The sequence below is a fragment of the Coregonus lavaretus genome (assembly GCF_964263955.1).
Source record: "Coregonus lavaretus genome assembly, chromosome: 32".
Lineage (NCBI taxonomy): Eukaryota > Metazoa > Chordata > Actinopteri > Salmoniformes > Salmonidae > Coregonus > Coregonus lavaretus.
Window position 1 is genome coordinate 8,131,305 of NC_140019.1, and position 12,021 is coordinate 8,143,325.

Sequence of the window (12,021 nt, forward strand, 5' to 3'; positions counted from 1 at the left end):
CGAGTTTAGTTTTTACCAAAAAGTTCTATTTTGGTTTCATCTGACCATATGACATTCTCCCAATCCTCTTCTGGATCATCCAAATGCACTCTAGCAAACTTCAGACGGGCCTGGACATGTACTGGCTTAAGCAGGGGGACACGTCTGGCACTGCAGGATTTGAGTCCCTGCGGCGTAGTTGTGTTACTGATGGTAGGCTTTGTTACTTTGGTCCCAGCTCTCTGCAGGTCATTCACTAGGTCCCCCCGTGTGGTTCTGGGATTTTTGCTCACCGTTCCTGTGATCATTTTGACCCCACGGGGTGAGATCTTGCGTGGAGCCCCAGATCGAGGGAGATTATCAGTGGTCTTGTATGTCTTCCATTTCCTAATAATTGCTCCCACAGTTGATTTCTTCAAACCAAGCTGCTTACCTATTGCAGATTCAGTCTTCCCAGCCTGGTGCAGGTCTACAATTTTGTTTCTGGTGTCCTTTGACAGCTCTTTGGTCTTGACCATAGTGGAGTTTGGAGTGTGACTGTTTGAGGTTGTGGACAGGTGTCTTTTATACTGATAACAAGTTCAAACAGGTGCCATTAATACAGGTAACGAGTGGAGGACAGAGGAGCCTCTTAAAGAAGAAGTTACAGGTCTGTGAGAGCCAGAAATCTTGCTTGAATGTAGGTGACCAAATACTTATTTTCCACCATAATTTGCAAATAAATTCATTAAAAATCCTACAATGTGATTTTCTGAAAAAAAAAATCTCAATTTGTCTGTCATAGTTGACGTGTACCTATGATGAAAATTACAGGCCTCTCTCATCTTTTTAAGTGGGAGAACTTGCACAATTGGTGGCTGACTAAATACTTTTTTCCCCACTGTATCTTCCCCGCTCCATAGCAAGCTGCTCTTTCTGCACTGATTGGTGAAGTCATTTAATGTCGAGCTAAATGTTCAGAACTTTGTTTTGCTGGTTGGAACAGTGGAACGGAACGAAAAAAATTATGGTTCTGTTCAGAACAAAAATAATTTTGGTTCCAACCCCTGGTCTCAGCATGACTCCCTGTTAAAATAAAGGCTAAATAAATGTAGTTAAACAACAGTAACAATACTAACTTCGGTTCACTTACAATGTGTATCTGTAATGACTGTATTTTCGATGAAAAATCACTCGCTATGCTACACTTTGCAGTAATTCCACTCTCTGATTTAACAAATAAAATGTATTACACTTCTGTGCTTCAGGATACTAAGAGGTAAACCTTTGACAAACGAAAATACATCTTTGGGCTTGGTTTATGAATTCTTAATCAGTATCTACAGCATCCATGCTGCTGATGAAGCTGGTGTTACATATTACATGTGGTGATTTCTGTTTTCGCTGATTCTCCCAGCAAGACAGAGATAAACGGTTCATACAGTGGAGAGCCAGGAGTAAAGGCAAGGTAAAGCAAGTGTGTTCTGATGATTAGCTGGGGTGACTCGAAGGCTATTAATCTCTGCTCCAATGTGAGCTGCCTGCCTGCCTGCCTGCCTGCTTGTCTGCCTGCCTGGCTGGTCAAAGTGTGCTTACGAAACAATCCAGCAGCCAGTCAATAAGGCAGTGGCGGTGCCAGGCGAGGTGTGTGGTAGATACTAGATAGAGGATGTGTTCTGATGAATGGCACGGCATGGAGAGAGCCTTTTTGGAGGATCAATAGACTCCACTTTCACGTCACATTAGAACTCTGTGGAGCTGAGCAAACCCGAGAGCTAAAGGTTAGATGTGAAAACAAACTCTCTGACAGCTTCCATTCCTATGTACACTTTACGCCCTGTCTCAGAACTCCCGGAGAAGTTCTATATACTCTGAAGCCCTCTATCTGTCTCACGGCCCGGCACGGCACAGACTCACTGTCCCATCAGTTAACCTGGGGAGAGAGGAGAATAACTCTCTGTTCAATTACAGGTCTCAGTGGAAACATACAGTATCAGACTTCATCAAATGTACTGTATTTTTGATAGGTAGAGGACTTACAGAAACTACTCCACATGTCCACTTTGTAGAAATTAATACATGGATGTGGCTGAGGAAGTACAGTATGTGATTCCTGTCCTGATACTCAGTTTGTCATAAGAATGCCTTGTCTGATGACTTTCTGAATAGCCATTCTTTCCACAATGTATCGAGAACCTAAATAGTGTTATTGGTGAAAAGAGTGGAACGTGAAAGCTGCATATAAAACATTTTTTCACCCCAGTTGGTAATTATAGACAGCGTGCGCTGACCCCAGAAATGAACAGCAAGAGAACAGTGAGAGATTTCCCTGTCTCTGCAGTTTCTCACCATTTTCTCCTATTGATCAGACCTCCGTAGAGAGCTTGTGCTTTGCGCAGTCAAGGGGCTGCTATGAAGTGTGTCCTTTGTGTTCCTACTATTGCTTATATTTACTGCATTGAGCCTGCACTGACTGTGTCACTGGAACACTGATCATAAGAGACATGAGAGACTGAAAAACAACGTTTTTCATACATATACTACCAGTCAAAAGTTTGGACACGCGTACTCATTCAAGGGTTTTTCTTTATTTTAAAAATGTTTTACATTGTAAAATAATAGTGAAGACATCAAAACTACGAAATAACACATATGGAATCCTGTACTAACCAAAAAAGTGTTAAACAAATCTAAATATATGTTATATTTGAGATTCTTCAAAATAGCCACCCTTTGCCTTGATGACAGCTTTGCACACTCTTGGCATTCTCTCAACCAGCTTCATGAGGTAGTCACCTGGAATGCATTTCAATTAACAGGTGCACCTTGTTAAAAGTTCATCTGTGGAATTTATTTCCTTCTTAATGTGTTTGAGCCAATCAGTTGAGTTGTGACAAGGTAGGGGGGGTATACAGAAGATTGCCCTATTTGATAAAAGACCAAGTCCATATTATGGCAAGAACAGCTCAAACAAGCAAAGAGAAACAACAGTCCATCATTACTTTAAGACATGAAGGTCAGTCAATACGTAACATTTCAAGAACTTTGAAGTTTCTTCAAGTGCAGTCGCAAAAACCATCAAACTCTATGATGAAATTGGCTCTCATGAGGACCGCCACAGGAATGGAAGACCCAGAGTTACCTCTGCTGCAGAGGATACGTTCATTAGATTTACCAGCCTCAGAAATTGCAGCCCAAATAAATACTTCATTTATTTCAAGTCACAGACACATCTCAACATCAACTGTTCAGAGGGGACTGTGTGAATCAGGCCTTCATGGTTGAATTGCTGCAAAGTAACCACTACTAAAGGACACCAATAATAAGAAGAGACCTGCTTGGGCCAAGAAACATGAGTCCAAATTTGAGATTTTTGGTTCCAACCGCCATGTCTTTGTGAGACGCGGTGTGGGTGAACGGATGATCTCCGCATGTGTATTTCCCACCGTAAAGCATGGAGGAGGAGGTGTTATGGTGTTGGGGTGCTTTACTGGTGACACTGTCTGTGATTTATTTAAAATTCAATGCACACTTAACCAGTATGGCTACCACAGCATTCTGCAGCAATACGCCATCCCATCTGGTTTGGGCTTAGTGGGACTATCATTTGTTTTTCAACAGGACAATGACCCAACACACCTCCAGGCTGTGTAAGGGCTATTTTACCAAGAAGGAGAGTGATGGAGTGCTGCATCAGATGACCTGCTCTCCACAATCCCCTGACCTCAACCCAATTGAGATAGTTTGGGATGAGTCGGACCGCAGAGTGAAGGAAAAGCAGCCAACAAGTGCTCAGCATATGTGGGAACTCCTTCAAGACTGTTGGAAAAGCATTCCAGGTGAAGCTGGTTGAGAGAATGCCAAGAGTGTGCAAAGCTGTCATCAAGGCAAAGGGTGGCCGTTTGAAGAATCTCAAATATAAAATATATTTTGATTTGTTTTACACTTTTTTGGTTACTACAGGATTTCATATGTGCTATTTCATAGTTTTGATGTCTCAATATTATTCTACAATGTAGAAAATAGTAAAAATTAAGAAAAACCCTTGAATGAGTAGGTGTGTCCAAACCTTTGACTGGTACTGTATTTTAAACAGTCCATAAAGCTTGTGAAAACAGCTTTAAAATGATACATTAGTTGTGGCTCATTTAATAGAGAAGAGAATGTCAAAAATGTGTACGTCGCTCTGGATAAGAGCGTCTGCTAAATGATGTAAATGTAAATGTAAAAAGACCGAGACCCAATGACATTTTTAGGAAACCACAAGAGTGGAAAGTTGTTCTTCGCTGACACTCTGTAACGGTTCATTTTGTTGTTTATAGTAATTGATTAAGTTATATAATGTCCATCCCTGTAGAGTAACCGTTTTTGTTAATATCAGTCACTGAGAAATAAATAGAGAATTATTTTTTCATGACATTATAGCAGTGTTGTGCTTTTCTGTTTGAAGAGATAAACGTTTTCTGTTTCTGTGTTTTTTGGCAAGGATTTATTTTTTCACTCAGACAAGCAAGATTGTCATTCACCACAGCCACTGTCTGTATTACAAAAATCACATTTTAAGAGTTGTTTGCACAAACATAAACACACACTCACTGAATCAACATAATATTTACATTTACATATAAATAATAATATAATATTCTATGCTAGAAAGTGGAGTTCTACTGTAAATGTTGGAAATAATTTTCCTGAAATAAAATAATGAATTCAGGCCCTTGTCGACATACAATATCCTGTGCTACATAACACATGTAAGTAACACTTATCACACATGAACATCATTGTGTCACTTACAGTTCTTTTCAATCACCTTGGCAGATTTTTCAGATGCAAGTGGTATATTTTCAAAACTCTACATCAGATAATGATAGGCTCAGCATTTAGTCATTTTAACTACCATTTAATCCAATAGCAAAAAGTAAAAGATACACATTTAAAATGTTTCTTTGGAAGTGCTGAATAGAAAGTATAGTAATTTTATATACAGTACATGACTATAACTTGACGTGCACAATTGTTTCATAATTTATATCAAATTTTAGGTTGTGAGCATGTTAAGAAATATGTCAGTCTTACAGCTGCATTATCCTTATACAGTAGTAGTAGTGGTTTAGTATTCAAGTGTTACTACATGCAGGCTACTTGGCAGCTAAAAACTGAATTGCAGCATACCGCACATACAAGTAATTTGAACAAAAAAACTATTTTAAAAATCTGCAAGTCAGTTAGGTTGGGAGCTGAATAAAAGATGGTAATCTGGGAGTTGAAACAGATCAAATGGTAGTGAGAGCGGAGGAAGCATTGATGGTCTCGGAGGGAGCTGGTCAGTCAGAGTCAGAGAGACAGTCAGGTCCGCAGCCTTCGGAATCTCACCTCGCCGTCACCTCTCATCCTCCTTTCTCTGGCTTTGTTGATGGTTAGCTGGCTAGCCACTCCTCTCCACAAACACTGTGTAGCACCAGGGCCGTAACTAGGGTTTGAGGTTTAGTGAGGTCCGGAAGGGTTATTTACTATTTGGTGAACAGCAAAAACAAGCCAAAATGACCCCAGCCATTATCACCTTGGCTGCTGTAGGTTAATTCACCTCAGTCGATCTACAAAAAACACATAGCCTATTAGCTATACAATTTTAATGTAGCAACAGCGATAAAAAAAAACGTATGACATTTTTAGAACTGTATTGTTTGCATTTTGATTGCATTTTAATGTAGACCTATTGGGAAGATAGGCCATGTGGAGATGTTCATATTGAAAAATATTTTATTTTAATTTGTTTTACTTGTTTGATAAGATTAGTACAGTATTTCTCAGGGGATTGTCAGGAAGCTGATGTGGATGTGGTGTTGGAATCAAGCGCAGGACACAGAAGCTTCGTCTAACCAGACTTTACTAGACGACAAAATAAACAAAACGGGCCTAAACAAACCCGGAGGCGAACGATTACGCAACAGTGCGTAAAACACCAATATACTGAATGCGCACGAAAACAGTGCGACGGTCCTAAACAAGCAATAGGCAAAAGGACAGCACTAACAGACAGGCGGAACAATACACACAACACACGACTAACAAACGAGAAACTTATAGGATACATAATTAACACTAACAGGGAACAGGTGTACAACGAAGACAAAACCAAACAAACATCGATAACATACAACGGTGGTAGCTAGTACTCCGGGGACGACGACCGCCGAAGCCTGCCCGAGCAAGGAGGAGGAGCAGCCTCGGCCGAAACCGTGACAGTACCCCCCCCTTGACGCGCAGGCTCCAGCTGTGCGCCGACCCCGGCCTCGGGGACGACCAGGAGGACGCGGAGCAGGGCACGTGAGATGACCACGGTGGAACTCAGTCAGGAGCGACGGGTCTAAGATGTCCCTCCTCGGTACCCAGCACCGTTCCTCCGGGTCGTACCCTTCCCACTCCACGAGATATTGGAGACCCCCCATCCGACGTCTCGAATCCAAGATGGACCGAACTGTGTACGCCGGAGCCCCCTCGATGTCCAGTGGGGGCGGAGGAGTCTCTCCAATCTCACAGTCCTGGAGTGGACCAGCTACCACCGGCCTGAGAAGAGACACATGGAACGAGGGGTTAATGTTATAATCAATAGGCAGTTGTAACCTGTAACACACCTCGTTCAGTCTCCTCAGGACTTTAAAAGGCCCCACAAACCGCCGACCCAGCTTCCGGCAGGGCAGGCGGAGGGGTAGGTTTCTGGTCGAGAGCCAGACTCGATCTCCAGGTGCGTACACCGGCCCCTCACTGCGGTGGAGATCGGCGCTCGCCTTTTGTCGACGGATGTCCCGCTGCAGCTGGACGTGTGCAGCATTCCACGTCTCCTCCGAGCGCCGCACCTACTCATCCACAGCAGGGGCCTCGATCTGGCTCTGATGCCACGGTGCCAGAACCGGCTGGTACCCTAACACACATTGGAAAGGGGTTAGGTTGGTGGAGGAGTGGCGGAGAGAGTTCTGGGCCATCTCTGCCCAGGGGACATACCTCGCCCACTCCTCCGGCCGGCTCTGGCAATACGATCTCAGAAACCTACCCACATCCTGGTTCACACGTTCTACCTGCCCATTGCTCTCCAGGTGGTAACCCGAGGTAAGGCTCACCGAGACCCCCAAGCGCTCCATGAACGCCCTCCAGACTCTGGAGGTGAACTGGGGACCTCGATCAGACACTATATCCTCGGGTACCCCGTAGTGCCGAAAGACATGGGTGAATAGTGCCTCAGCGGTCTGTAGGGCAGTAGGGAGACCCGGCATGGGGAGGAGACGACAGGCCTTAGAGAACCGATCCACAACGACCAGTATAGTGGTACTCCCCTGCGAGGGGGGAAGGTCTGTGACGAAATCCACCGAGAGGTGAGACCAGGGTCGTTGTGGAACGGGCAGGGGTTGTAACTTTCCCCTGGGCAGGTGTCTAGGCGCCTTACACTGGGCGCACACCGAGCAAGAGGAGACATAAACCCTCACATCCCTGGCTAACGTTGGCCACCAGTACTTAGCGCTAAGACAGTGCACTGTCCGGCCAATACCAGGATGTCCAGAGGAGGGTGACGTGTGAGCCCAGTAAAACAGTCGATCCCGAACCTCGAGCGGAACGTACGTCCGACCCACAGGACACTGTGGAGGGCTAGGGTCGGTACGCAACGCCCGCTCGATTTCCGCATCGACCTCCCACACTACCGGTGCCACCAGACACGACTCCGGCAGTATAGGAGTGGGCTCAACGGACCTCTCCTCTGTGTCATACCGCCGGGACAGGGCGTCTGCCTTACCGTTCTGGGACTCAGGGATGTACGTGATTTTAAATACGAACCGGGCTAGAAACATGTTCCACCGCGCCTGACGAGGGTTCAATCTCCTAGCTGCCCGGATGTACTCCAGGTTATGGTGGTCAGTCAAAATGAGAAAAGGGGTGTTGAGCCCCCTCAAGCCAATGCCTCCACACCTTTAGGGCCTGTTCCACGGCTAACAGCTCCCTGTCCCCTACGTCATAATTTCGCTCCGCCGGGCTGAGCTTCTTAGAGTAAAAAGCACAGGGGCAGAGTTTAGGTGGCGTGCCGGACCGTTGCGATAGTACGGCCCCAATACCGGCCTCTGACGCGTTCACCTCTACCTAAAATGGTAAAGCGGGATCCGGATGCGCCAGCACCGGAGCCGACGTAAACAGGTCCTTCAGTCTCCCAAAAGCCCTGTCCGCCTCGGCTGACCACTGCAAACGCACCGGACCCCCCTTCAAAAGGTACGTTATGGGAGCTGCCACCTGTCCAAAACCCCGGATAAACCTCCGGTAGTAATTTGCAAACCCCAAAAACTGCTGCACCTCTTTAACCGTGGTTGGGGTTTGCCAATTACGCACGGCTGACACACGGTCCACCTCCATCTTCACCCCTGACGCGGCCAACCGATAACCCAAAAAGGAGACCGACTCCTGGAAAAACAGACATTTCTCTGCCTTGACATACAGGTCGTGCTCCAACAGCCTCCTCAACACTCGGCGCACCAGGGCTACATGCTCGGCTCGGGTAGAAGAGTACACCAGAATGTCATCAATGTACACGACCACACCTTGCCCCTGCATGTCCCGGAAGATCTCATCCACGAAGGATTGGAAGACTGAAGGAGCATTCATCAACCCGTATGGCATGACGAGAGACTCGTAATGACCCGAGGTGGTACTAAATGCTGTCTTCCATTCATCGCCCTCCCTAATGCGCACCAAGTTATATGCGCTCCTGAGATCCAGTTTTGTGAAGAAACACGCTCCGTGCAATGACTCCGTCATAGTCGCAATCAGAGGGAGTGGATAACTGTATTTCACAGTGATCTGATTGAGACTACGGTAATCAATGCACGGGCGCAACCCTCCATCTTTTTTCTTCACAAAAAAGAAGCTAGAGGACGCAGGGGAAGTGGAGGGCCGTATATATCCTTGTCTCAGAGATTCGGCTATGTAAGTCTCCATAGCCTTCTTCTCCTCTTGAGACAGAGGATACACGTGGCTCCGCGGAAGCGCTGCTCCTGCCTGGAGGTCTATCGCACAATCCCCCTGTCTATGAGGAGGCAACTGCGTCGCCCTCGATTTACTGAACACAAGTGCCAAATCCTCATACTCAGGGGGAATGTGCATTGCGGGCACCTGGTTTGGACTCTCCACCGAGGTCGCCCCCACGGAAACACCTAGACATCGCCCCTCACACTGGGCAGACCACTCCTTGAGAGCCCTCTGTTGCCACGAAATGGAAGGATTATGGGTACTCAACCAGGGAATTCCCAGCACCACCGGATACGCAGGAGAGTCGATCAGATATAGCTGAATAGTTTCCTCATGACCCCCCTGCGTACACATCCTAAGTGGTGCTGTGACCTCCCTAATCAACCCCGATCCCAACGGACGGCTATCTAGTGCATGAACGGGAAATGGAGCTTCAACAGGAAGGAGGGGAATCCCTAACTCTAAACAAAATTTCCGATCAACAAAATTCCCAGCTGCGCCTGAATATACTAGCGCCTTATGCTGGGAATGAGGTGCAACCTGTGGAAATCTTACAGGTATACAGAAGTGCACAACAGAGAGCTCTGGGTAAGTGGGGCGCCTACTCACCTGGAAGGGCTCCCCTGTGCGTGGCCTGTTGTCCCGTCCCCCTGGAGACCCTCCCCAGCACCTAGCCGCAGTGTGCCCTCCACAGCCACAGTTGGTGCAGGGGACGGCCCCCCTCGGGCTCCTTCTCCTCCTCTCTCTAGCGCCAGCACCCCCGAGCTCCATAGGGCTCGGCTCGGAGGTGCTGGAGGATGGAATGGACGGCCCCCACTCGGGACGTCCACGGGTGGCCAGCAGGGTGTCAAGACGGATGGACATGTCCACCAACTGGTCGAACGTGAGGTTGGTGTCCCTGCAGGCCAACTCTCGGCGGACGTCCTCCCGTAGACTGCATCGAAAGTGGTCGATGAGGGCCCGTTCATTCCACACTGCATCTGCCGCTAGAGTCCGGAATTCCAGGGCGAACTCCTGTGCGCTCCTCTTCCCCTGTCGGAGGTAGAATAGACGCTCCCCCGCCGCTTTCCCCTCAGGTGGATGGTCGAACACGGCCCTGAAGCGGCGGGAGAACTCCGCATAGGTGATGGTGGCGGCGTCTATCCCCCTCCATTTGGCGTTGGCCCACTCCAACGCCTTGCCGGTGAGACAGGAGATGAGGGCGGAAACGCTCTCGTGTCCCGAGGGCGCCGGGTGTACGGTGGCCAGGTAGAGCTCCACCTGCAGGAGGAACCCCTGACACCCGGCAGCTGTGCCGGCATGCGCCCTCGGGAGCGAGAGCCGAATCCCACTGGATTCCGGGGCTTGGATGGGAGGGCTGACCGTCGGTGGTGGTAAGGTAGGTGGAGGTGTGGGTACCCCTCTGGTCTCCCATCGGTGTAGAGTGTTTATCACGTCCTGCAGGGTGGTCCCGAGTTAATGGGTCCTGTCGTCCTGCCCACGGACGCGCTCCTCCAAAGACTTGGGCGCTGCTGCTGCTCCTGCTGACTCCATTAGAAGGTGTGTAATTCTGTCAGGAAGCTGATGTGGATGTGGTGTAGGAATCAAGCGCAGGACACAGAAGCTTCGTCTAACCAGACTTTACTAGACGACAAAATAAACAAAACGGGCCTAAACAAACCCGGAGGCGAACGATTACGCAACAGTGCGTAAAACACCAAAATACTGAATGCGCACGAAAACAGTGCGACGGTCCTAAACAAGCAATAGGCAAAAGGACAGCACTAACAGACAGGCGGAACAATACACAAAACACACGACTAACAAACGAGAAACTTATAGGATACATAATTAACACTAACAGGGAACAGGTGTACAACGAAGACAAAACCAAACAAACATCGATAACATACAACGGTGGTAGCTAGTACTCCAGGGACGACGACCGCCGAAGCCTGCCCGAGGAAGGAGGAGGAGCAGCCTCGGCCGAAACCGTGACAGGGATCCCAAATGGAACCCCTGACCCCAAGTTTGGGAACCACTGTACTAACCTCTCTCTCCACTTGCTTCCGCTCTCTCGCTCTCTGTCTCCTCTGCTTCCTCCTGCATGCATTGCAGCCTGTCTCAGCCTCACCACTGAGCACCACATCACTGTCTGTCTCAGTAGCCTACTATCTGTAAAGCAAAGTTATTATGAGATTTTAGTCGTGTATATTTTGCTCCTGCTGAGGTAGGCTTTGTTTAACTTTAGCTTCCTACTTCATCCTTCTAGCTGGCGAGCCCTTCAACATTTCTGCAATTGAAGTCTCTGCCGGCAGATAGCCACCTGACTGACATATCTATAAGCGACTATTTACCAGTTGTGCATTCATTCTCCGAGAGTCCAGTTTTGTTTGTTTGGGGGATGTTTGTAGACACGGCAGGAGTTGCGGGACTGTTTTAAAATTGCATTTTGTTCAACATCTCGCAAACACACTGTGAGCAGCGTATCTAGACTAGTTGCCTATTGAGCCGACTGCGAGCTGGGGTAGTTAGTTTCACGTCGCCCTCTGCCTGTGCCGTGAGAGGGCGGAGTTAGTCGTTTGAGAGAGTGGTGAATGTGCTGCTAAAATGGCAAATACGGGAGGCAAATCCGTGGGACGCAGGCGAATATAACACAACAAACCACTGTTCATGATTTCACTCGTTCGCAAAGAGGCAGGCACGATTAGAACTCAGCCAGATAAAACATATAAGCATTCTGAGCTTTGATCAATGCTGGGAGCAATATTTAGATGTTGACCCGTAATTTATTTTCTTTATTGTGTACAATACAGTGCATTCGGAAAGTATTCAGACCCCTTCCACATTTTGTTACATTACAGGCTTATTCTAAAATTGATGAAATTGTTTTTTTTCCCTCATCTACACATAGTACCCCATAATGACAATGCAAAAACAGGTTTTTAGAAATGTTTGCAAATGTATTAATAATTAAAAACTGAAACATCACATTTACATAAGTATTCAGACCCTTTACTCAGTACTTTGTTGAAGCACTTTTGGCAGCGATTTCAGCCTTGAGTCTTCTTGAGT